The sequence below is a fragment of the Mustela erminea genome, chromosome 10 (genome assembly GCF_009829155.1).
Source record: "Mustela erminea isolate mMusErm1 chromosome 10, mMusErm1.Pri, whole genome shotgun sequence".
Lineage (NCBI taxonomy): Eukaryota > Metazoa > Chordata > Mammalia > Carnivora > Mustelidae > Mustela > Mustela erminea.
In genome coordinates this window covers 73730557-73757511 of record NC_045623.1, presented here as the reverse complement: position 1 = coordinate 73757511, position 26955 = coordinate 73730557, and the positions used below count along the sequence as shown (strand labels likewise).

At 38.7% G+C, this 26955-nt stretch overlaps 1 protein-coding gene across 1 annotated transcript in view; it reads right to left on the bottom strand.

Annotated features, from left to right (window-relative positions):
- Positions 1–8374, bottom strand: part of PIK3R3 (phosphoinositide-3-kinase regulatory subunit 3) — a 57133-nt gene extending 48759 nt beyond the window's left edge. Inside the window, exons 1-2 of the mRNA XM_032361015.1 lie at positions 8364–8374; positions 563–572 (exon numbers count right to left, since the gene is read on the bottom strand). The gene's annotated coding sequence lies outside the window, so the exon portion shown is untranslated. The remainder of the gene's footprint in view (positions 1–562; positions 573–8363) is intronic.
- Positions 8375–26955: the final 18581 nt, after the last annotated feature.

Below are 26955 nucleotides of genomic sequence, written 5' to 3'. Positions count from 1 at the left end.
TTATTAAAATACTAACTTTTAATTAGTCTCTCAAAAACACTTCATCTCTCAAAAGACAATGACCCTTTAACAAATAATTCAGTCCAAAAGCCATTAAGTTAGAGTGGTCACAATGGCCAAGAGTTGGTTGTCAGAGCCCAAAGCAGGTGAAGGAGGATTATGTCCATATAGGAAGGCAGCAACACAGCACAGGATCTCAGAGCTGGAGGAGGGTGAGGACGAGAGCCTCACCAGTGCAGCCTGGCATGAGATGCTAAAGCTGAATGAAGGAAGAAGTGCAGTGGCATAGGGCCCGGATGGCCCAGAATAGTGGAGACCAAGCCAATGAGGACACAATCCTCAGAAGAGGGCATACCAATATAATGGGACAAAGTCAGATAAGGGTGGAGTTTCTACTTGGGGGAGGGGAGGCTGGGAGGTGTCGAGGGAATGCAGCAATGACTACAAGAGATGGGGTACATACGGAGTAATAGATCAAATAAATACAACTATTAAAAATAATAGGAAGCAGGTTTCTCATAGTCTAAAAAGGAAGTTACAAATATGGAAAGATAAAAAAAACAGAAGGATCCCTCCAGTTTGAACTGGAATTATAGCTATTGATATGAACTCATGAAATTTAATAGAAAGAGAGATGCAGATGTCTATACATATAGGTAATAAAACTATTCCCTCTGTCCCCTGAGAAGTCCTACGCAGCATCCCAAGTATGCATAACTAGCACCCAGATCTTAGTGTTTAATGCTATTCTCTACTAAAAAGAACCAGGGCTCTTTGAAGAAAAGCAGATTCCAAGGCTGAGGTAGAGCTGGGCTACAGCTGGGCTAGAGCAAGAACCAAATGAACCTCGAACATCATGTTATACCAAAAAGTAAAGAGCAAGTGCTCGAAAATGAGGGGCCTTGACAAAAGAATAAAGAAGCCACCTTGAAGGGGTTTCCACTATCAAATATGGAACAACTCAAGCATTGATACAAATGATAGTAAGGTAATATAAGCCATCAAAACAAAATAAGAATCCATGTGCTCATTCAGATGTAAATGAATAAAATGATAAACCAAAAGATTAACAGAAAGGATTTATATAATCTCAAAGGGCTTTCCCACAAAATGCTTATTAGTCACAAAAGTAAAAAGACAAATATTAATAGTGGAGAAGCCTGGCAAACACTACCTTAATCAAGTAATCAATCAAGTTAATACCACCAGTAATGATAAAATCTTGGGCCCCCAACCGGATGCACTGGGAAGGACATTAATATCACTTCTGGGATATTCCTGCCAAATACATATAAACTGAATTTAATCATGAGGAAACATCAGACAAATCACAATTCAGAGACATTCTACAAAAACAAAAACAAAAACAAAAAAACTGGCCTGTAATCTTCAAAATTGTCAAGGTCATGAAAATCAAGAAGATTGAAGAATCATTCCAGATTGAAAAAGACTAGAGAAGCATGACAAATGCAAAGTGTAATTCTGGACTGGATTCTTTTTGTTATAAAGGATATTACTGGAACAAGAATGAAACTTGAATGGGAGCTGAGAATAAGATTGGTACTGTAATGTATCAACATTAATTTTCTGGTTTTGTGTCACCATTATATAAGAAAATGTTCTTATTGGTGGGAAATACACAAAAATGTGATCATTGCGGGGTATCACGTCAGCAACTTACTCTCAACAGTTCAAGAAAATAAGTTATCAGTACTGTACTTGCAACTTTTCTGTAAGTTTGAGATGGTTTCTACATTTTTTTTAATTAACAAAAAAGACAATATGGGGGGAAAGGGGAATAATGTGAATATGTTCTTCAAAACAGAAACTCTTTACTGTCAAATGTTTTTAACAAGGATGTAAAAAAATTCAATGTTGGGCACCTGGGTGGCTCAGTGGGTTAAGCCGCTCGCTGCCTTTGGCTCAGGTCATGATCTCGGGGTCCTGGGATCGAGTCCCGCATCAGCCTCTCTGCTCAGCAGGGAGCCTGCTTCCTCCTCTCTCTCTCTCTCTCTGCCTGCCTCTCTGCCTACTTGTAATCTCTGTCTGTCAAATAAAATAAATAAAATCTTTTAAAAAAAATATTCAATGTTGAAAAAAATAGTCTTTTTAACAAATGGTGCTAGGACAACTGGTTACCCACATTCAAAAGAATATAGTCAGACCCCTGCATCACACTGCAAGAATTAACTCAAAATGGATCAAAAACCTATATGTAAAAGCTAAAACTATAAACCTTTTTTTAAAAAAGATTTATTTATTTGGCAGAGAAAGAGAGAGAGAGAGCACAAGCAGGGGAGCAGCAGGCAGAGGGAGAAGCAGGCTCCTTCCCAAGCCAGGAGCCCAATGCAGGACTTGATTCCACAACCCTGGAATCACGACCTGAGCCAAAGGCAGACATTTAACTGACTGAGCCACCCAGGCAGCCCAAAACTGTAAAACTTTTTAAAGAGAGCAAACTTGAATCTTGATAACTTTGGACTAGGCACTGGTTTCTTAGATAGGAACCAAAAGCACAAAGTAAAGGAAAAAAAAAAAAAAACAGATAAATTGGACTTGATCAAAATTAAAAATTTTTGTGCTTCAAATGACATCATCAAGAAAGTGCAAAGACAACACAGAGAATGGCAGAAAATCTTTGTAAATCATATATCTAATAAAGTTGTATCCAGAGTAAAGAAGTCTTGCAACTTAATAAAAAGACAAATAACTGAATTAAAAATGGGCACAGGATGTGAATAGACATTTCTCCAAAGAAGATATACAAATGGCCAACAAGTACATGAAAAGAGAGTATCAGCCCTCAAGGAAATTAAAATTAAAATCACAATAAGATACCACTCCAGGGGCGCCTGGGTGGCTCAGTTGGCTGAGCATCCAACTCTTGATTTCAGCTCAGGTTGTGATCTCAGCGTCATGGGATCCATCTCCTGTGGCGCTCCAGGCTCAGTGTGAGGTCTGCTTGGGATTCTCTCTCCCTCCCCTCTGCTTCTCCCCTTGCTTGCTAGAGCTCTCTCCCTCTCTCCTTCTCTGTCAAATAAATAATAAATAAAATCTTAAAAATATACATATATATACCACTTCACATCCATTAGGATGACTATACAGTTGACCCTTTGATAACAGGGGTTTGAACTGCATACATGGGTCCTTCTATACACAGGGTTTTTTTGGTTTTTTTCCAATAAATATGTTAGAAAATTTCTTGGAGATTTGCAACAGTTTGAAAAACCTTGCAGACAAAGCACTTGCAGACAAAGACAAAGATATTTTGATAGAAATATCAAAAAGCTTAAGAAAAAGTTAAGTATATCATGAATGCATAAAATGTATGTATATACTAGTCTATTTTTTCATTTACTACCATAAAATATACACAAATCATAAAAAGTTAAAATTTATCAAACTTTTATGCAAACACATACAGACTGTACATGGCCCCATTTGCAGCTGAGGGAGTTATAAACAAAAGTAAAGATACAGTATTAAATCATAACTGCATAAAATTGACTGTAGTACATACTGTACTACTCTAATAATTTTGTAGCCATCTCCTGTTGTTATTGCAGTGAGCTCAAGCGTTATGAGCATCAGCTTAAAATGCCCTGTGTCACTAATCATCTCTGCATGAACAGTTCATCTCTCCGTGAATTATATTTTGCCGTAAAAAGTAATCTCCCATCGTTCTTCCACCTAGAATAACACCAGAGGACCCATACAAAGTGCCACTAGTGATGCTGAAAGCTCCCAAGAAGCCAAGAAAAGTCATGACATTACAAGAAAAAGTTGAACTGCTTGACTGAGGTCTGCAGTTGCCCACCCGTCTAAGGACCATTGTTTTTTAAAAAAAAAAAAAAAAAAAAAAGGAAATTTGAGAAGCCATCCCTGCAGCTATGCCAGTGGATGCAAAAACCTTGCACTTTTTAGGAGATACCTTTTTATCCTGTATTGAAAATGCAGCCTTTATGCGGGTGCAGGATTGCTGTAAGGTACCTATAGACTCTAATATTATTCAGGAAAAAACTAAGTCATTATAGGACAACTTAAAGAAAAAGGAAGGTGAAAGATCTAAAACTGGAGAATTTAACCAGCAAAGGGTAGTTTGGTAATTTTAGAAAGAGGCTTTAAAAATGTCAAGATAATAGCAGAAGCAGCTTCTGCCAACCAAGAGGCAGCGGACAAGTTCCCAGAGGCCATTAAGAAAATCATGAAGTAGAAAGGATGTCTGCCTGAACAGGTTTTTAATGCAGACAAAAGTGCCCTTTTCTGGAAAAAAATGCCACAAAGGACATTCATTAGTAAGAAAGAGAAGCAAGCACCAGGATTTAAGACAGGAAGGGATTTAAAAAGAAAAAAAAAAAAAAAGAAAAAGAAAGACGGGAAGGGATAGGCTAACGCTACCATTTTGCACAAATGCAGTTGGGTTTATGATCAGAACTGCCCTTATCTATAAAGTTGCTAACCCCTGAGCCTTGAAGAGAAAAAATAAACACCAGCTGCCCGTCTTTTGGTTATACAACAAGGCCTAGACAACGAGAACCATTTTTCTGAATTAGTTCTATTGATGCTTTTTGTCCCTGAAGCCAGGAAGTACCTTGACAGTAAAGGATTGCCTTTTAAAGTTCTTTTGATATCAGACAATGTCCCTTGCCACCCAGAACCCCACAAATTCAATACCAAAAGTGTTAAAATGACCTATTTGCCCCCAAACACATCTCTAAATCAGCCTTTAGATCGGGGAGTCATAATGACCTTTAGGGCTCATCATGTACAGTACTCTTTGGAAAGGATTATCAGTACTTGGGAAGAGAACCTTGATAGAGAGAACATCATGGAAGTCTAAAAGGATCACATCACTGAAGATGCCATCACTGTTACACAAAAAGCAGTGAAAGCCATCAAGCCCGAAACAATAAATTCCTGCTAGAGAAAATAGTGTCCAGATGTTATACATGATTTCACAGGATTTACAACAGAGTTAATCAAAAAAATCATGAAAGAGACAGTGGATATGGAAGGAAAAAAAGAAGAAGAAAAAGGTGGCGAGTAAAGGGTTTTAAGAATTTGGAGAAATTCAAGAGCTAAGTGACACATCGTAGGAATTAACAGAAGACGACATGATGGAGATGAGTGCTACTGAACCAGTGTCAGATGACAAGAAGGTGAAGAAGCAGTTCCAGAAAACAAGCTGACATTAGACAATCTGGCAGAAGTGTTCCAAATATTCAAAACTGCTTTTGACTTCATTTAGGATTTTCTTTTCTCTATCTTGCCTTCATTTGTATGATACAAGCACTGAAATGGTAGAAGGATTGGTACCGTATAGAACATTTTTTTAGAAAAATGGAAAAGCAAAAATGTCAGATAGAAATTATTACATATTTCCATAATGTTACATCAAGTGTGCCTGCCTCTCCTGCCTCCCCTCCTCCTCCTCTTCTGCTTATACCACCCTAAGACAGCAAGACCAACTCTTCCTCCTCCTCTTCAACCAACTCAACATGAAGACAACATGGATGAAGATCTTATGAGGATCAAATTCCACTTAACAGCAAATAATCATCGTACTGAACTATATGTACATACTGTAGATAATAAATTTATCTGTTATACATGTATTTTGATATGAAAATCTAAGAACTATATAGCAAGAACTGCATGAAACGTTTTTGTCATCACTGCCAAACATATTGATGCTTCATTATCAATGCATGAATTGTTGTATCTGCAAATACATATGAATTTTTTCACATTATCTTCTCATTTTTTTTTAATTTTTTTTAAAGATTTTATTTATTTATTTGCCAGAGAGAGAGAGAAAGAGAGAGTGAGCACAGGCAGGCAGAGTGGCAGCAGAGGCAGAGGGAGAAGCAGGCTCCCCACCGAGCAAGAAGCCCAATGTGGGACTCGATCCCAGGATGCTGGGATCATGACCTGAGCCGAAGGTAGCCGCTTAACCAACTGAGCCACCCAGGCATCCCATTATCTTCTCACTTTTGATGTCTGCTGTTAGTAATATGTATAACATCTCACAGTGTTTTGTATCATATCACATTGATGCAGGTATTGAAAGATGATTTTGTAAACAGACAACATAAACTTACACAATCAATAAATACAGCACTGTAAGTTATTTTCTCTTAGGATTTTCTTAACTAACATTTTCTTTTCTCTATCTTGCCTTATGGTAAGAATACAGTATATAAATACAACATGCAAAAATGTATTAAACAACTGTTTCTGTTATCCGTAAGGCTTCTGGTCAATAATAAGCTATTAGTAGGTAAATTTTTGGGAAGTCAAAATTTATACAGAGATTTTGGACTACACAGGGATTGGTGTTTCTAACTCTCACATTATTCAAAGATAAACTGTAATCAAAAAGACAAGTGTTGATGAGAATGTGGAGAAACTGGAACTCTCAAACACTGCTGATGGAAATATAAAATGATGCAACTGTACAGTTTAGCAGTTCCTCAAAAGGTTAAACCTAGTCATCACCTTACCCAGCAATTTCAATCCTAGTTATATACTCAAGAGAACTGGAACATACGCCCATAAAAAAAACTTGTGTATGAATGTTTATAATAGCATTGTTTGTAATAGCCAGAAAGAGAAACAACCCCATATCTATCAACAGATGAATGAGTAAACAAAATGTGGTATATACAGAGGAATATTATTTAGCAGTAAAAAGGAATGAAATATTTTATAAAATATGGGCCCAGCACGCTTCCGCTGCGCAACTCTGCTGAAATATTTTATAAAATATATGAACCATGAAATTGTTTAGGTTAAGTGAAAAGCCAGGCACAAAAGTCCACATTAGATTATTCCACTATCCAGAACAGGCAAATTTACAGAGACAAAAAAATAAATTAATGGTTGCCTAGGGCTCATGGTGGGATTAAAGAGGAAAAGGGAAGGATAGCTAATGTGTGCAGAGTAGGGTAATGAAAACGTTACAAAATTGTTTGTGGTGATGGTTGCAAAACTCTGTGAATATACTTAAACCTACTAAATTATACACTTTAAGTGGGTGAATTATTACGCTATGTGAATTTTATCTCACTGTTATTTTTTAAAAAGCTGTTATCTAAAAAAAAAAAAAAAAAAAACCATCAGGCTACCAAAATTACTAGATGGGGTAAGACCTTGCTATAATCCATACTTTTTTCCTAAATGCTACTTATACCTATCTTGTTTGGAAAGGACTTGATGTGGCTTATAAAAGAGCTAGAGTTGGACCTATAATTTTGCAAAATTTAAAATTCTTCTACTTATCCATTTATAAGGATTAACAGTTTAAACTTAGACTGTATAAAGCATTTTGCTATAGCTATAAAAGGTACAAGGACAAGGTGTTTCCAGCACTCAAAAGAACAAAACTACATGAACAACATATAGAAACACCTAACCATAACACTCAGCAGAATGAAGTAAATATTATAGTAAAGGTAAAAGCAAAGTCTAATGGAAACGCAGCAAAAGGAGCAATTGATCTCCTCCTGCGGAAACTTCAATGCAAATGCTAAACTGCTCAAACCTAATCCTTAGTGAGCTGAGTGCCATGACCAGCAGGGCCCAGCAATATGTTTTCCAACTTTTTAGAAAAACTTTCAAAAATTCCCTTTGGTTTTTTTTTTTTAAAGATTTTATTTAATTATTTGAGAGAACAAGAGAGCACAGGCAGGGGGAGCAGCAGAAAGAGAGGGAGAAGCAGGTTCTCTGCTGAGCAGGGAGCCCCATGTGGGCTTGATCCCAGGACTCTGAGATCATGACCTGAACTGAAGGCAGGCACTTAACCGACTGAGCCACCAAGGTGCCCACTTTGGTATTTTTTAATTAAAGAGAGTATTCAGGGGCTATAGCACTGTAAAAAGATTATTTCTTTAGTTGTAATCTATAAATAATTTATAAACAGTAAAGTATCACATCAAAGTTAAATGTACTGAAATTAATAATTATGGTATACTGGGGAATATAAAGGAACATTCCTATTCTTAGGAAATATATATTACGGTATTTAGGGGTTAAGGACCAGGATGATTGTAACTTAAATAGTTGAGAAAAGAACGGTATGACATTATACATATAGAACATGAATTATAAAACAAATTGAATAAAATGTTAACAAGTGAACCTGATTATGTTCTTTGTATTCTTATTTTTGAAACTTTTCTGTAAGTTTGAAATTATTTCTACATAAAATACTTAATTTTAAAAAGTTAAGAATCAGAGTGAGGTACTTATTAAAACCAGGGAGGAATGGCAGATCTCAGCCCTTATAGTCTATGCTAGGGTTTGACTTTATAAAGGATGGCTTTAAATTTAAAAAATGGAAGAAAAAAGGCTAAAACAACATTTGAATATATGTCTCCAGTCTGTGACAGAGGGAGAAGGGGCACACCCAATTATATAAGCAGTCAGAGAGACTTCAAGCCTTTTGATTCCGAGTACCACAAAACCAAGAGCCAGCTATATATCCCTCATTTTAGGGTGAAGCTTTAACCAACATTCTGTCTGAAACTCTGACCAAAGCCTTTCTTAATTCTGTAACCCAAACATATAAGCACAGTGGCTGGTACACGGTACACACAATAAATGTGTTCATTCAACAGTGGCTGACCTACTTATTCTAGGCCTTTGTCTCCTCCATCCATAAAATAGGGTTAAAGTAGTTTCCTCCATCCATAAAATAGGGCTAAATCCTCATAAGATTATTAGCTGTTAGACACAGGTGCTAGGCCAGATGCCAAAGATAATGACAAGATAGACAAGTGGGCATTTTTTTATTAAAGATTTTATTTATTGGGCACCTGGGTGGCTCAGGTCATGATCCTGAAGTCCCAGGATTGAGTCCCCCATCAGGCTCCCGGCTCCAAAGGGAGTCTGCTTCTCCCTCTGACCTCACCTTTCATGCTCTGTCTCTCTCTCAAATAAATAATTTTTTAAAGATTTTACTTTTATTTATTTGACAGAGAAATCACAAGTAGACAGAAAGGCAGACAGAGAGAGAGAGGGAAGCAGGCTCCCTGCTCAGCAGGACCCAGGACCCATATGGGGCTTGATCCCAGGACCCTGAGATCATGACCTGAGCCGAAGGCAGAGACTTAACCCACTGAGCCACCCACGTGCCCCAATAAAATCTTTTTTTTTTTTTTAAGATTTTATTTATGTGAGAGAGGGAGAATGAAAGTGCACCAAAGTGGGGAGAGTCAGAGGGAGAAGCAGACATTCTGCTGAACTGGGAGCCCTACGCAGAACTCGAGTCCAGGACTCCAGGATCATGACCTGAGCTGAAGACAGTTGCTTCACCAACTGAGCCACCCAGGCACCCCTGGTGGGCAATTTAAATAAGTAAAACATATAATTACTGTGCTATGGTTAAACACAGTAAAAGTATTTTTAAAGTGTATCTTAAAGGGTAAATATTATAGTATATGATTTGATCTCAACTTTTTTAAAAAAGAGTGATGGGGGACCCTGGATGGTGCAATCAGCTGGGCATCCACTCTTGGTTTCAGCTCATACCATGATCTCAGGATTCTGAGATTGAGCCCAACATCAGGCTCTGCAAGAGTCTGCTTGACATTCACTCTCTCCCTCTGCCTCTCCTGCCCACTCTCTCAAATAAATATTTAAAAAGAAAAAAGGAGACAGACACAGAAAAAAATAGGATGCCATGGAGCACAAAATAAGGGCACTGCATCTAGAGAGAATCAAGGAAGAAAAGATGGTGTCCTACACTAAAGGAACAGCATGTCTATCTAAAAAAAAAAAAAAAAAAAAAAAAAATGCCAAGAGAGAATTTAAAGAAATGCCTGAAACATGGAGAGTACAAGGTCGAGAGAGTGGAAGTTCATTTTAGTCACCTGTCATCTCCTGTGTTCTTACCCCAGTGTGGCCGCCTCCCCTACTAAACCATCTCTTCATTGCTCATCATTCCATTATGTCTTCTGGGCTTTCCTCCTTGATCATTCTCCCTACACTGTAATTAAAGTATTTTATTATTTCAGTATCTTCCCAGAAAGTGTTTTTCCCCCACTTCCTAGCCTGCTCTGAAGTATGGCTTTTCCTGAAGAACACTACTAATCTCACAGCTCTTGCTCTTAGAAGGTTGCTCATTTTCCCACACTTCATATACTCTGGGCCTCTGTTCTTCTTTAGCTCTCAATTTTCCTAGAAGGCCCTTTCTTCCTTTATCCACACCTTAAAACTGGTATTTCCTTGACCCACTTTTTACTCTATACTTGCATCTACTCCCATAATATCTATACTCTGATCCCAAAACAGTATTTCTAATAAGAAAGTCTTTTCTAAATAGCTGAGTGTCCAACAGAAGACACCTAATATGTGTCAAGTGCTGTACCAGGCACAGTGAATTAGACCAGTGCTTCTCACATTTACTTATAATAAATTACAAATAACCCAGGGATCTTATAAAAATATAGAATATGCTTGGCTAGGTATGGATTGAGGCCTGGAATTCTGCATTTCGAACAAGCTCCCAGGTGATACCAATGCTGTTGGTCCAAACTTTGAGTAGCAAGAAGTATATACATGTCTCTCTTTGAAAATCTTCTATGCGATAGGAAAAAAAAATTGGGCAAGTAGATTACAAGTGCCAAAATACAGTTGATTTAAAAGATGTGGTTCTTTACTACCTCTAAAATCTCTCCAAATTGGCAATAAAAAATATTTTTAACGGTTTAAACAAAAAATAGCAAAGAAATGAAGAGAGGAAACAACGGCAGATGATAGCAACAAAACTTTAATACAGAAAAAGCAAATAGATGAATTTGACTTGGTAGACTGCAAAAACTGAAACCTAAGCCTGAAACGATAAAGTCTAATAAAAAAAAAAAAATCTAATTCACACCACTGTGTTCTGGGCAGCCGGAAACTGATGGCACAACACATCTCTGAAAGGAAGACTGAGTACTGGGACCATAACCTGAAGAACTGGCTGACAAGTCTACAGAAAGAGGAGTTAGATCCCTAGTTCTCTACCCCAACCCCCAAGCAACCAGTCAACTACCCCTCCTCCACACCACACAAAGGCTGCCTGTCAACTTACTGATCCAGAGAAGCAATTAGAGATGCTCTGGACTCAGGGAACACCAACCACAGCTAGGACTAGGGTAAGTCCCTAAATGAAAATAGCAGAATTAAGGAAAAGATAGATGTCCCAACTTCCTTCCCCACCTCAGTTCTTTGAACACTGCACCACCAAGTTTTCATTCCCAAGGAGTCAGGTAGATTTTTCTCTGGGTAAACTGACAAGAACACAAAAAAAGCCCTAAAGATATAGATATTTGGGGGTTACCAAAGAAAAAGATATTCACATCTCACCAACTTTCAGTGAAGGGCTCCAATTAACATAGCTTGATCACTGACATGGAGGTTCCAATCAGCTTTTTAGTATATCATTCTTTTTTTTTTTTCAATCTTTTTATTCTTTTTTTCATCAACATATAATTTATTATTTGCTTCAGGGATAAAGGTTTTTGAATCATCAGTCTCACACAATTCACAGCACTCACTATAGCACATACTTTCCCCAATGTCCATAACCCAGCCACCCTATACCTCCCCCATACCCTGCCACTGACCAGCAGCCCTCAGTTTGTTTCCTGAGATTAAGAGTCTCTTATGGCTTGTTTCCCTAGTATATCATTCTTAAATAAGAACAAACCCTTTAAAAAAGGAAATTTTGGCACATCCTACAACACGGAGGAATCCTGAAGACATGTCACAAAATGACAGATAAACCAGTCACGAAAGGACAAAGACTATGTGATTTCTCTTAGACGAGATAGCTAGAATAGTCAAATTCATGGAGACAGAAAGTAGAATGGTGGCTGCCAGAGGCTGGGGGAAGGTGAATGGGAAGTTAATACATACAGAATTCCAGTGAGGTAAGATGAAAAGGTTTGGAGATGAATGATACTTATGGTTACACAAAAATGTGAATGTACTTAATGCCAAAGAACAGTACACCTAAAAATTATTAAAATGGGGCTCCTGGGTGGTTCAGTCATTAACCATCTGCCTTCAGCTCAGGTCATAATCCTGGGGTCTTGGAATGGAGCCCTGCATCGGGCTCCCTGCTCAGCAGGAAGCCTGCATCTCCCTCTCCCACTCCCCCTGCTTGTGTTCCTTCTCTTGCAGTATCTCTGTCAATAAATAAATAAAATTTTTAGAAAATTATTAAAATGATAAATTTTATGTTATATATATTTACCATAATTTTAAACATAGAACCAGAAGACATTAAAAGAAAGTTATCAAGATTAAAGAAAACCAAAACCAAACCAAACAAAGGAACTTAGAAGTAAACAAAGAATTCAAGGAAAAGAAAATATCACAGATACACAAAAAAGTATAACATCCTCAGGAAAGGAAATATTGAAACACAAACAAGATCTATAATAAACACTGAAGAACAAGAGCCCTTACATATTAAATTCAAGATAGAGGTTTTTTTAAAAGAACAAAACAAAACAAAAAAACCCTGAACTGACAAGCTGGCAAATAACATCGAGGAAATCTCCCAAGAAGTACAACAAAAAGAGAAAGTAATGAAAACAGAAGATAAAATAAATAGAGGATAAACCCAGAAGGCCCAACACTGAACTAACAGAAGTTCCAGAAAGCAGAGAGAAATATTTAAAATAAATATAAGAAAAAATGTTCAGAAATGAAGGACATAGATTTCCAGAATAAAAGTTCACACTAAAGGGGCACCTGGATAGCTCAAGCAGGTTAAGTGGCTGTCTTCTGTTCAGGTGGTGATCCCAGGGCATAGGGGGGTGGGGTGCCCAAGCCCCACATCAGGCTCCCTGCTCAGCAGGGAGTCTGCTTCTCCCACTGCCCCACACCACTCATATTCTCTCTCTCGTTCTCAAATAAAATGTTTAAAAAAAAAAAATGTCCACACCAAGATGCCACATAAGGAATGATAAATATTCACATCAAAGTACATCTCTGTGGAATTTCACATCAGGGATAAAGGGATGGTCCTAAAAATCTACTATAAGGGGGGGAAAAAATCACAAAGGGCTAAGGCCTGAAATGTTTTTGAATTCCTCAAAAGCAAGGCTGGAAATTAACAACACTGGAGAAAAACCTTTGCATTTGATGGCAAATGATTTTTCTACCTAAAATTATATATCCTGCCAAATTATCAATTACACGAGGGTAGAATTAACATTTTCAGACACACTAGGTCTCAAACACCTTATAACTTATCTCTTGGAATCCTTTCTTAGGAAGTTCCTGAATGATGTGCTCTAGCAAAATGAAAAGATAAACCTAAGAAAGAAAAGATGGTATAGGATTCAGGAAAATGCATGCCAATGCTAAGGAGAAAAGCAAAGGCAATCCCCAGGGTAATGGTGAACAGGAGTACTAGGATGAGAGTTGTGAGTAATACGTGGGATTCTCGCAGTAGAATGAAGGGCAACTTAGGGAGTATGTTGAAAGGGGTAAAAGGGAATTATCTGATGTTTAACCAAACTGAGATGAGTTTTACAGTTCTGTCATAGAGTATGGGGAAAATACGGTTGTAAGTACCTTTAAAAATGAGGCAAATGTTTAAAATTTATGGCAATTACTAATTTCAAAAAATTATGTAATAAGATATAATCATGGGACACCTGGGTGGCTCGGTGGGTTAAAGCCTCTGCCTTCAGCTCAGGTCAGGATCCCAGGATTCTGGGATCGAGCCCCGCCCACATCCGGCTCTCTGCTCAGCAGGAAGCCTGCTTCCTACCTCTCTCTGCCTGCCTCTCTGCCTACTTGTGATCTCTATCTCTCAAATAAATAAAATATTAAAAAAAAAAAAAAGAAGAAGAAGAAGATATAATCATAATATATTTTATTTCAGTTTCTTCCCAGAAAGTGTTTTTTTTTTTCCCCACTTCCTAGCCTGCTCTGAAGTGGCTTCTCCTGAAGAACACTACTAATCTCACAGCCCTTGCTCTTAGAAGGTTGCTCATTTTCCCACACCTCATACACTCTGGGCCTCTGTTCTTCCTTAGCTCTCAATTTTCTTGTCTGTGTGCACTGTTTACACGATCATAATGTGTAAATACTAAAAGATAACTTAAGGGGCACCTGGCTGGCTCAGTCAGTAGAACATGAAACTCCTAATCTTAGGGTTGTAAATCCAAGCCCCACTTTGGGTATAGAGTACTGAAAAATAAAATCTTTAAAAAAAAAAAAAAAAGGTAATTTAAGAAACAATTATAATTGTCATGTATTAGAAAAGTGGGTAAAGAACAACATGTAAGGCATAAGAGAGCTAAATCCCCATCTTCCTTAGAAGGAATCAGTAATATCAAAAAGTGAAAAAATTTAAAATAGAATAGAACTCTCCCATTATGAAAAATAGGAAGGTAGAAACCAGAAGAAAAAACTAAAAGAGTTAAATGTTAGGACTGTAGATCAGAAATGGGGATACAGAGGGTAGATCAGGGAACTGCTGCTTTTTTAGGGGCGTTCCTACTATAAACCTTGCAGTACCTTTTGACTTTTTAAACTATGAACTTCTATTGTTTTGATGAAAATAAAAATCAGGACACAGTCAGTTAAGCATATGACTCTTGGTTTCAGCTCAGGTCCTCCATGACCTCAGGGTCAAGAGACTGAGCCCAGCATCAGGCTCCATGCTCAGCATGCTGTGTGCTTGAGATTCTCTTGCCCTCTTCTTTTGCCCCTCCCACACATGCTCTTTCTCTCTTTCACGAGTAAGTAAATCTTTAAAAAGAAAAATCAAATTAAAAGAGGGGCGCCTGGATGGCTCACTGGGTTAAGCCTCTGCCTTTGGCTCAGGTCATGATCCCAGGGTCCTGGGATCAAGCCCCACGTCCGGCTCTCCGCTCGGCAGGGAGCCTGCTTTCCCCTCTCTCTCTGCCTGCTGCTCTGCCTACTTGTGATTTCTCTCTCTCCCTGTCAAATAAACAAAATAAAATAAAATAAAAACAAATAAAATAAAAAGTTTATTCTGATTCTGGCACTTAAAGTTGATTTGGGAAATTATCTCACCTCTCTAGCCTTAGCTTCAATATGTTGACGCCAACTCATATAGACTAGCAAAAGCTGATACATTTTCAGGAATTTTACAAGCCAAGGTTATATGCAATCATTAAAAATTAAATCATATAAATGCACAATGAAGTTATATTAAAAATAAAGGTGGATGCCTGGCTGGCTCAGTCAGTAGAGCAACCAACTCTTGATTTAGGGGTCGTGAGTTTGAGGCACCCTACACTGGGTGTAGAGATTACTTAAAAAAAGACGGCGGGGGGCGTCTGGGTGGCTCAGTGGGTTAAGGCCTCTGCCTTCGGCTCAGGTCATGATCCCAGGGTCCTGGGATGGAGCCCCACGTCGGGCTCTCTGCTCAGCAGGGAGCCTGCTTCTCCCTCTCTCTCTCTGCCTACTTGTGATCTCTCTGTCAAATAAATAAATAAAATCTTTAAAATAAATAAAAATAAAGACGAGGGGAGCCTGGGTGGCTCAGTTGTATAGGTGTCTGACTTCAGCTCAGGTCATGATTTCAGGGTCCTGGGATTGAGCCTCACATCAGGGTCCTCACTCAGCAAGAAGTCTGCTCATCCTTCTGCCTTCCCCCCACCCCCAACTTGTGCTCACTCTTTCTCAAATAAAATCTTTTTTAAAAAGAGAAAGGTAATAAACATTCAAAATTTATTACTTCATTAATATTTTACTATGTTTTATCTACCTATCTACAACTGCTGTATTTATATAGTAGAAATACTTTGTGCTACCACACATCTCTTTCAAACTCTTCATTCAGTGTAACACACTAGTAGCTTAAAAATCAGTCACAGTGGGAGTATGTACACTTCAGAAACCAGCAAATGCTACAAATCAGAGTTTGATTTATTGTTGTATTTATTATCTCCCAGGAGTCAACAAACTATGGCCCTCTGCCTATTTTTGTACAGTGCAAAGAACGGTTTTTATATTTTTTAATGTTTAGAAACACACACATACACCCACACACAGAATATGCAACAGAGACCATAATTGAGCTACAAAGCCTGAAATAGTCACTATCTGGCTCTCTACCCACCTCCCCACACAAAAAAATGTGCACATGTCCCTAATCTAAACTTAATGGAGAAAATGTCAATTCAGTTTAATAATCTTAATTCTATGGCTGCAGTAAGAAATTAGATGGTGTTCAAAACCAAATATATCTTCCTCACCATCCACATTGTTTTAAGATTTCATTTTTTGATGGCTAAGTAGTATTCCATTGTATATATATATATACACCACATCTTTATGCATTCATCTGTCAATGGACATCTAGGTTCTTTCCATAGTTTGACTGTTGTGGACACTGCTGTTATAAACATGGGGGTGCAGGTGCCCCTTCGGATCACGTTTGTATCCTTTGGGTAAATACCTAGTAGTGCAATTGCTGAGTCATAAGGTAGCTCTATTTTTAACTTTTTGAGAAACTTCCATACTGTTTTCCAGAGTGACTGTACCAGTTTGCATTCCCACCAACAGTGTAAGAGGGTTCCCCTTTCTTTGCATCCTTGCCAACATTTGTTGTTTCCTGACTTAGTTTTAAGCAATTCTGACTGGTGTGAGCTGATATCTAACTGTGGTTTTGATCTAGAGGGTATCATACTAAGCAAAATAAGTCAATCAGAGAAAGACAATTATCGTATGATTTCATTCATATGTGGAATGTAAGAAACAAAACAGAGGATCATAGGGGAAAAGAGGGAAAAATAAAATGAAATGAAATCATGGAGGGAAACAAACCAAAAGAGATTCTTAAACAGAATTAGGAACAGGTTTGCTGAAGGAACTCAGGTGGGGGTATGGGGTAACTGAGTAATGATTACTAGGTGTTATACACAACTGATGAATCACTGAACTCTACCTCTGAAACTAATAATATACTATATGTTAATTAATTGACTCTAAGTTTTAAAAAATCTCATCCTCACCAAATCTAGTCCTCTGGTCTATTCTATCCTAATAAAGGGTATCACTACACATTTGTCAAACTCTTAAAACTATACACTAAACAGAACAAATTTTGCTATATGTAATTTTTTAAAACTTTAAATCACACATGAAACATTTTTTTTTAAAGATTTTATTTATTTGACAGAGAAAGAGCGAGAGAGCACAAGCATGCGGAGCAGCAGGCAGAGGAGAGGGAGAAGCAGATTCCCCACCAAGCAGGGAGCCAGATGCAGGGCTTGATCCCAGGACCCCAAACCATGACCTGAGCCAAAGGCAGATGCTTAACTGACTAAGTCACCCAGGCACCCTACATGTGAAACTTTTTAAATGAAGATGCCTCAATCCAACTCCCTAGGACTTCTGAGTCAGTAGATCCAGAATGAAACCGGAGCCTTTTTTTTAAACACAACTGGCAATTCTGATTTAAAACAAAACCTGTTCCTCTTTCAAGTTATTTTAATTCCAGTTAATTAATATAGTGTTATATTAATATGGAATTTAGTGATTCAACAATTCTATACATCACCCACTGTTTATCACAAGTGCACTCCTTAATCTCCATCACCTGTTTAACCTCCCCCGACGCCAGTCACATCCCTCCTGGTAACCATCAGTTTCTTCTCTATAATTAAGAACCTATTTCTTGGGAGGACTAGGTGACTCAGTCAGTTAAGCGTTTGCCTTTGGCTCAGGTCATGATCCCAGGGTCCTCAAATACCTGAGTCAGGCTCGCTGCTCACTGCTTTTCCATCTGCCCTTCTCCTCCCAGCAACACCTGCCCCCCCTCCATGCTCATTCCCTCTCTCTCTCTCTCTCAAATAAATAAACTCTTTAAAAAAATCTATTTCTTGATTTGTCTTTTTTTTCCCCTTTGCTGGTTTGTTTTGTTTCTTAAATTCCACATTTGAATGAGATCATATGGTATTTGTCTTTATCAGACTTCTTTCACTTTTAGCATTATACTCCCTAGCTCCATTCATGTCATTGCACATGGTAAGATTTCACTTTTTATGGCTATAGATATATCACATCTTCTCTATCCAGTCATCAGTTGATGGACACTGGGCTGATTCCATAATTTGGCTATTATAGATAATGCTGCTATAAACACTGGAGTACAGGTTTACCTTTGAATTAGTGTTTTTGTATTCTTTGGGTAAATACCTTTAAGTGTGATCGCTGAATCGTAGGTAGTTCTATTTTTGGCTTTTGGGGGAAACTCCATACTGTTTCCCAGTGTGGCTGCAGCAGTTTGCATTCCCACCAACAGCGCACAGGGTTCCTTTTTCTTCACATTCTCACCAACACTTGTTTCTTGTGTTGTTGATTTTAGCCATTCTGACTAAAGATGTGAGGTGGTATCTCATTTTAGTTGTGATTTGCATTTCCCTGATGATCAGGGATGATGAACATCTTTTCATCTGTTGGCCATCTGGATGTCTTCCTTGGAGAAATGTCTGTTCATGTCTTCTGCCCATTTTTTAATTGGATTATTCATTTTTGGGGGTGTTGACTTTTATAAGTTCTTTATATTCTGGATACTAACCCTTTATTGGACATGTCATTTAAAAATATCTTCTCCTAGATATTTGCAAACGACATATCAGATAAAGGACTAGTGTCCAGAATCTATAAAGAACTTAGCAAACTCAACACCCAAAGAACAAATAATCCAATCAAGAAATGGGCAGAGGACATGAACAGACATTTCTGCAAAGAAGACATCCAGATGGCCAACAGACACATGAAAAAGTGCTCCATATCACTCGGCATCAGGAAAATACAAATCAAAACCACAATGAGATATCACCTCACACCAGTCAGAATGGCTAAAATCAACAAGTCAGGAAATGACAGATGCTGGTGAGGATGCGGAGAAAGGGGAACCCTCCTACACTGTTGGTGGGAATGCAAGCTGGTGCAGCCACTCTGGAAAACAGCATGGAGGTTCCTCAAAATGTTGAAAATAGAACTGCCCTATGACCCAGCAATTGCACTACTGGGTATTTACCCTAAAGATACATACAAACGTAGTGATCCAAAGGGGCACGTGCACCCGACTGTTTATAGCAGCAATGTCCACAATAGCCAAACTATGGAAAGAACCTAGATGTCCATCAACAGATGAATGGATCAAGAAGATGTGGTATATATACACAATGGAATACTATGCAGCCATCAAAAGAAATGAAATCTTGCCATTTGGGACAACATGGATGGAACTAGAGCGTATCATGCTTAGCGAAATAAGTCAAGCAGAGAAAGACAACTATCATATGATCTCCCTGATATGAGGAAGTGGTGATGTAACATGGGGGCTTAAGTGGGTAGAAGAAGAATCAATGAAACAAGATGGAATTGGGAGGGAGACAAACCATAAGTGACTCTTAATCTCACAAAACAAACTGAGGGTTGCTGGGGGGAAGGGGGTTGGGAGAAGGGGGTGGGATTATGGACTTTGGTGAGTGCTGTGAAGTGTGTAAACCTGGTGATTCACAGACCTGTACCCCTGGGGATAAAAATATATGTTTATAAAAAATTAAAAATTAAAAAAAAAAAAAAAGAAAGAAAGAAACTGGAAAAAAAAAAAAAAATCTTCTCCCAGGGCGCCTCAGTGGCTCAGCGAGTTAAAGCCTCTGCCTTCGGCATAGGTCAAGATCCCAGAGTCCTGGGATGGAGCCCCACATGGGGCTCTCTGCTCAGCAGGGAGCATGCTTCCTCCTCGCTCTGCCTGCCTCTCTGCCTACTTGTGATCTCTGTCAAATAAAATAAATAAAATCTTTGAAAAAAAAAAATATCTTCTCCCAGGGACACCTGCATGGCTCAGTTGGTTAAGCATCTGCCTTTGGCTTGGGTCATGATCCCAGGGTCCTGGGACCAAGTGCCGCATCATCGGGTTCCCTGCTCAGTGGGGAGCCTGCTTCTCCCTCAGCCTGCCGCTCCCCTGCTTGTGCTCGCTCACTCTCTCACTCTCGCTCTCTGACAAATAAATAAAACCTTTTAAAAAATGTTTAAAAACCTATTTAAAAAATAAAAATCCCCCGTTCTGCAAGCTGGTTTTTAATTTTGTTGATTGTTTCCTTTACTGTGCAGAGCTTTTTATCTTGATGTAGTCCCAACAGTTTATTTTTGCTTTTGTTTCCCTTGCCTCAGGAGACATCTAGAAAAAGGTTGCTATGGCCAATGTCAAAGAAGTCATTGCCTGTTTTCTCTTCTAGAATTTTTAGAGTTTCAGGTCTTACATTTAGGTCATAAATACATTCTGAATTTAATTTTGTGTATGGTGTAAGAAAATGGTCCAGGGGGCCCTTGGTTGGCTCAGTCAGTAGTGCATGTGACTCTTGATCTCAGGGTCATGAGTTCAAGCCCCATGTTGAGTATAGAGTTTACTTAAAACTAAAATAAAATTTTAATTAAAACAAAAGTGTTTTGGGGTGCCTGGGTGGCTGCCTTTGGCTCAGATCATGATCCCAGCGTCCTGGGATTGAGCCCTGCATTGGGCTCCCTGCTCAGTGAGAAGGCTGCTTCTCCCTCTCCCTCTGCCCACCACTCTCCCAGCTTGTGCTTTCACACTCTCTCAAATCAATCAATCAATCAATCAATCAATCAATCTCTTTAACAAAAAGTGGTTTAGTTTCTTTCTTTTGCATGTTGCTGTCCAGTTTTCCCAACGCCATTTATTGAAGAGACTGTCCTTTTCCCACTGGATATTCTTTCCTGTTTTGTTGAAGATTAACTGACCATGCAGTTGTGGGTTTATTTCTGAGAGTTCTATTCTATTCCATTGATCTATGTGTCTATTTTTGTGCCAGTATCATACTGTTTTGATTATCACAACTTTGTAATATAACTTGGAAGTCCAGAATTATGATGCCTCCAGCTTTGCTTTGCTTTTTCAAGATTGCTTTGGCTATTTGGGAGGAGAACCCTATTCCTAATCCCACAAATATACTTTGACTTCTATCTCTAAAGCTTTCCCAATTACTCCAATGCTCCCCCTGTTCTTTCACCTATGTTACACTTCCAATTCCGTAAATTCATTACCTTCTATACTGTATTGGTCTTTATTCCCTCTCTATCTCAACTAATACCCTCATCTCTTTTGTCCCTTTCATCCTCCCTACTGCACCTGCCTGGCAAGACCCCAATCACAGCTCAATCCATTTTCATGCTTTTTCTGCTTCCTCCTTGGTTTACTAGAGGGAGAAAAATTTTTTTCAATATGGTTTCATTAGTAATGATCTTCAATCACAAGTAGACCCCCCACATGATCCAAATATCTTCCCCAGGTCACATGGGTGGGTCAGTTCGTTAACCATCTGCCTTTAGCTCAGGTCATGATCCCAGGGTTCTGGGATCTAGACCTGCACCAGACTTCCCTGCTCAATGGCGAGTCTGCTTCTCCCTCTCTCTCTGCCCCTCCCCCTTCTCACACTCGCATACACTCTAAAATAAAATCATTTAAAAACTTTTTTTAATTAAAAAAAAAACACAAATATTGGGGCGCCTGGGTGGCTCAGTGGGTTAAAGCCTCTGCCTCCGGCTCAGGTCATGATCCTGGGGTTCTGGGGTCAAGCCCCGCATCGGGCTCTCTGTTCAGCAGGGAGTCTGCTTCCTCCTCTCTCTCTCTGCCTGCCTTTCTGCCTACTTGTGATCTCTGTCAAATGAATAAATAAAATCTTAAAAACACACACACACACACACACACACACACTGGGGTGCCTGGGTGGCTCAGTGGGTTAAAGCCTCTGCCTTCAGCTCAGGTCATGATCTCAGGGTCCTAGGATCAAGCCCCGCATTGGGCTCTCTGCTCAGCGGGGAGCCTGCTTCCCTCACTCTCTCTGCCTGCCTCTCTTGACTACCTGTGATCTCTGTCAAATAAATAAATGAAATCTTTAACACACACACACACACACACACACAAATATTTACCTAGACTTCTCTCTCTCCCATTCTTCACTACAGCCATTTCAAACCTTCTCCACCTCTTCAAACATCATATTCTACTTCTCCTTGCTCATTTTTAGCAAACCCCATTTCACCCCCTACATGAGAGAAAATAAAAGTTGTGTGGAGGGGTACTTAGGTGGTGCAGTCAGTTAAGCATCTGACTCTCGTTTTTGGCTCAAATTGTGATCTCAGTGCTATGAACTCAGGGTTGAAAGATAGAGCTCCTTGTTAGGCTCCATGCTCAGGACAGGGTATGCTTAAGACTCTCTCTCCTTCTCCCTCTGCCCATCCTCCCTGCACTCTCTCTCTCAAATAAATAAATCTTTATTTAAAAAATTGTGTGCAGGGGCACCTGAGTGGCTCAGTCAGTTAAGTGCCTGCCTTTGGTTCAGATAGGGAGCCCAGGGTCCTGGGATCCAGCCCCATGTTGGGCTACCTGCTCAGTGGGGAGTCTGCTTCTCCATCTGCCCCTCCCCCTGCAGCTTGTGTGCTCTCTCTCATACTTTCAAATAAATAAATAAATTTTTTGAAAAAATTAAAAATTAAAAAAAAAATTGTACCAGAGAGGTACTTCAGTTTCTTGCCATTTGCCTATAAATGTAATTGCATCTACAATCATTTTTTTCTTTCTTGTCTAAATTAGTCCCTCTACCAAATTCTCTGTATCTCATCTCATTTTACCACTAGAAAGATTTCAGTCCTCCACAACCATATTCCTACTCTCTAGCTCTCCTGCTTTACTGGTTCCTTTCCTACCAGTTTGTAAGTATGTCCAATTCATTCAATTACAGGTCCCCTGACAGAAGTCATTCTTTTGGATTATAAAATCTTTTGAAGAGCTGATGAAAGCTTTATGGCTTCTCTCCAAAAAAATGTATGTACAGAGTTTGCATATAATATTGAGGGTGGGGTGTCCATAAATACCTAGTTAAGAACCCATATTCTATAACTTCTTTTTCTTAAGGATTTATTTGACAGAAAGAGAGAGTGGCAGAGGGAGAGGGAGAAGCAGACTCTCCACCAAGCAGGGAGCCCAATGTGGGGCTTGATTTCAGAACCCCAGAACTCTAGGATCATGACCTGAGCTGAAGGCAGACACTTAATCAACTGAGCCACCCAGGAACCCCAACACTCTACAACTTCTGTTCCCTTTTCTCCTTCATACCCAAGCTTTATCAAAGAGCTGTATACTGTCTCTCTCCACTTAAACTCTCTCCTGAGTCTATTGCAATCCTGCATCCCAACCTCACAACTCCACTAAAAACACTTGTGCCAAGGGTGAGTGACCCTTGTTACTAAATTCAGTAGACAATTTTAGTCCTTATCTGCAAAATGTGATGCTAATAATTCCCTCCTTTTTGAAACACTATCTTTACTCAGCATCTGAGACCCTCTTAATTCCTCTATACTTTTTCTAATTCTCTGGGTTTCCTTCCTCCCGTCGCCCGCCCGCCCTCCCTCCCTCCTTTCCTTTAGATTCAATCATTATATTAGAGAGAGAGAGAAAGTGCATGAGCAGGAGGGGCAAAGGGAGAAGAGAGAGCCTCAAGCAGACTCCACACCAAGTGTGGAGCCCGACACAGGCTTGATCCCACAACCCTGAGATTACAACCCAAGCCAAAACGAAGAGTCGGATGCTTAACCAACTGTGCCACCCATGTGCCCCTCCGGACATTCTTTCTAAATCTGCCAGAGGCAACTTTTCCCAGGCCAGTTAAGGTATCATTAGAGATCTATGTTTAGTTGTCTCCTTAACCACCACTCTATACAGCCAAGACATCATAGACTGGCAGTCCACAAGGCTGATTTTAATGGTCAGAACTCTATACCTGTTACAATGCATACTCTCCCCCATCAACTCCATTCTCAGAATTTTCTGATTTGCCAACACTTAAAAATTAGGGAATTCCACTCAAAATTTTCGTTTCTGACTTCTCTCAAAAAACTGGAAGTTTTGAAAATTCTGCGCCCATTACCACAAAGAAATATTCCCTAGAGGCTCCCAAATACCTAAGGTGAAGTATCAATTATTATTTTCATTTTGCTGGTATAGCATTTTTTAAAAAGTATCTGGCCTGGGCACCTGGGTGGCTCAGTGGGCTAACCCACTGCCTCCTGCTCAGGTCATGATCCCAGAGTCCCGGGACTGAGTCCTGCATCAGGCTCCCAGCTCCAAGGGGAGTCTGCTTCTCCCTCTGACTTTCTCCCCCATCATGCTCTCTCAAATAAATAAATCTTTAAAAAAAAAAAAAGTATCTGATCTGTTCCACTCAATGATACTTACAGACATGTAAGTTTACAATACTCTGGTCTGTTACTTTCCTGGGGTAATCTCATGCTATAGGCCTCCAAATCTTATTTCCAGCCACCCAGTCCCCACAGGGTTATTTTCTATGTGTAACTCATTCTCAGTACCTCTTCAGGGAAATTTCTCAGATTTCCCCTCCCCCCAGCAAGACTAAAGTGACCCATTTGATACCGTAAGTATTCCCTACTTATCCCTATTATAGTACTTGTCAGTCTCTGTGAAAATAACTTATTTTCTGTGGTCCCTACTCGCCTCTAAGATCCCAAGAAAACAGTGTATATACTGGTCACCATTATAACCTCTGTACCTAATATTGTGCTGAATCTCCATAAGTATTTTGTAGAGTCAGTAATGGAATTTCCTGATACACTAATTAATCCTAAATTCATCAAAGCAAACAATGACTAAAAATCCTCTGTAAAGAGCTTAATAAAAATATCTGGACCAATATTCCCCTTCAGTGGGGCCAAGAACTACCATTTACTGAATGTTTACTTACTATATGGCAGGTATTATTCTAAATGACTTACATTATTAATCTATACCATGTTACACATGGAAAACTGAGGCACAAAGAGAAAGAGATTAAGTAACTAGCCCTTGCCCAGCTAGTAAGTGTTAGAGCTGGGAAATGAACCCAAGCAGCCTTGCTTTGCTCTAGATTCTACCATTTTAACCACTTTGAAGACCACTTCTTACTCATACAGAAATGAATGGTCCTTTTTTAAGCCAAGAATTTACAACATGCTTTGGGAGATGATTTTGAATGAAAGTGGTCCCTCCTTCAGAAGTCAACATCTTGAACAAATAAAATAACTAGGAAAGTGTTTAAACAGGAGTACCAAAATGAAGTTTTGATATTGCAAGAATGTCTGAGCAATTCTTACTGGATGCAGAGTAAAAAAACTCAACATAAAATGCTATATACACATTTTCAACATAAACTTGTAGATTAAATTAGGGGGTCATTGAAAGAATTCAATATTAACAATTAACTTTTTCCATGTAACAGAAAATGCTGTTTTAAAGCAGTCTCATTACATTGTGGAAACTGGTAACAATGAAAATTCAAACCTATTAACTGAGTATGCTAAGAAAATTAATTTATGATTAAAATGTAACAAAGAACCACTGGACCAGTAGACAAAAATACTATCCTAGTATTCTATCCTAGTATCCTAGTATACTATCCTAGTATTCTTATCCTAGTATAATCAAGGGAGCTGGGCTTCAGTCTTATTTGCCACAACTGATAATGACCAAATGGGGTCTTGGAGCCAACAGCTGTTTGTTTGTGGTTTCTCCATCTTTGGCAACAGTAACACACTGCATCTAAAAGAATAACTCCTTCCCTACATCTAAGTAGATCAAGGTCTCTTCCTATCCCCTAGGGTAAGGGCCTAAGGAATGAACACATAATCTGAATAAAGCAAATTGGATCATTTCTTACAGGACTTTGGAACCTGAGCAAAATGATGCAAAAACGCAATGAGACTAGAAGTCCTAGACAAAGTAATTAAGCAAGAAAAAGAAGTAAAAGGCATCCTAATTAGGAAGGAAAAAGAAAAACTACTTTTATTTGCAGATGACATGATCCTAAACATAGAAAATCCCAAAGAATCAAAAAATGTTGTAGGGTTCCAAGAGCAACACATAAAAATATGTTTCCAAAAATAGCAATGAATTCAGCAATGAACAATCGTAAAGGAAATTTAAAAAAAATTCCATATACAACAGCATCCAAAAGAATAAAATACCAACTCCATGCAATTGAAAATCCATGTATAACTACTGACTCAAAATTTATCTACTAATAGCCTATTATTTTTTTTTTAAAGATTTTATTTATTTATTTGACAGAGAGAAATTACAAGTACACTGAGAGGCAGGCAGAGAGAGAGAGAGAAGGAAGCAGGCTCCCTGCTGAGCAGAGAGCCCCATACGGGACTCGATCCCAGGACCCTGAGATCATGACCTGAGCCGAAGGCAGCGGCTTAACCCACTGAGCCACCCAGGCGCCCTAATAGCCTATTATTGACTGGAAGCCTTACTGATGACATAAACAGTTGATTAACACCTATTTTATATGTTATATATATATATTAATAATGCACTCTTACAATAAAGTAAGCTAAAGAAAATGTTACTAAGAAAAGTATAAGGAAGAAGTAATACATTTACAATGCTATACAATATTTATCTAAAAAAATCCATGTATACATGGATCCATACTGTTCAAACTTGGATTGTTCAAGAGTCAACTGTATTTGCAAATCATAAATCTGATAAGGGTTTAATACCTAGAATATATACAGAACAAATCAAGAACAAAAACAACTCAATCAAAAAATGGGCAAAGGACTTGAACAGAATTTTCCAAAAGAAGACATACAAATGGCCCATAAGCACATGAAAAGATGCTCCACATCACTAGTTATTAGGGAAATGCAAATCAAAACCACAAGAGGTTATCAGTTCACGCCTATTAGGATGGTGGCTATTATCAAAATAATGGAAAATGACAAGTATTAGTAAGGATTCAGCTTAATAGTAACCCTGGTGCATTACTGGTGGGAATGTAAAAATGGTACGGGTGTATGAAAATAGTTTGATGATTCCTCAAAAGTTAAACATTAAAAAAAAAAAGTTAAACATCAAATTACAATATGATCCATTAA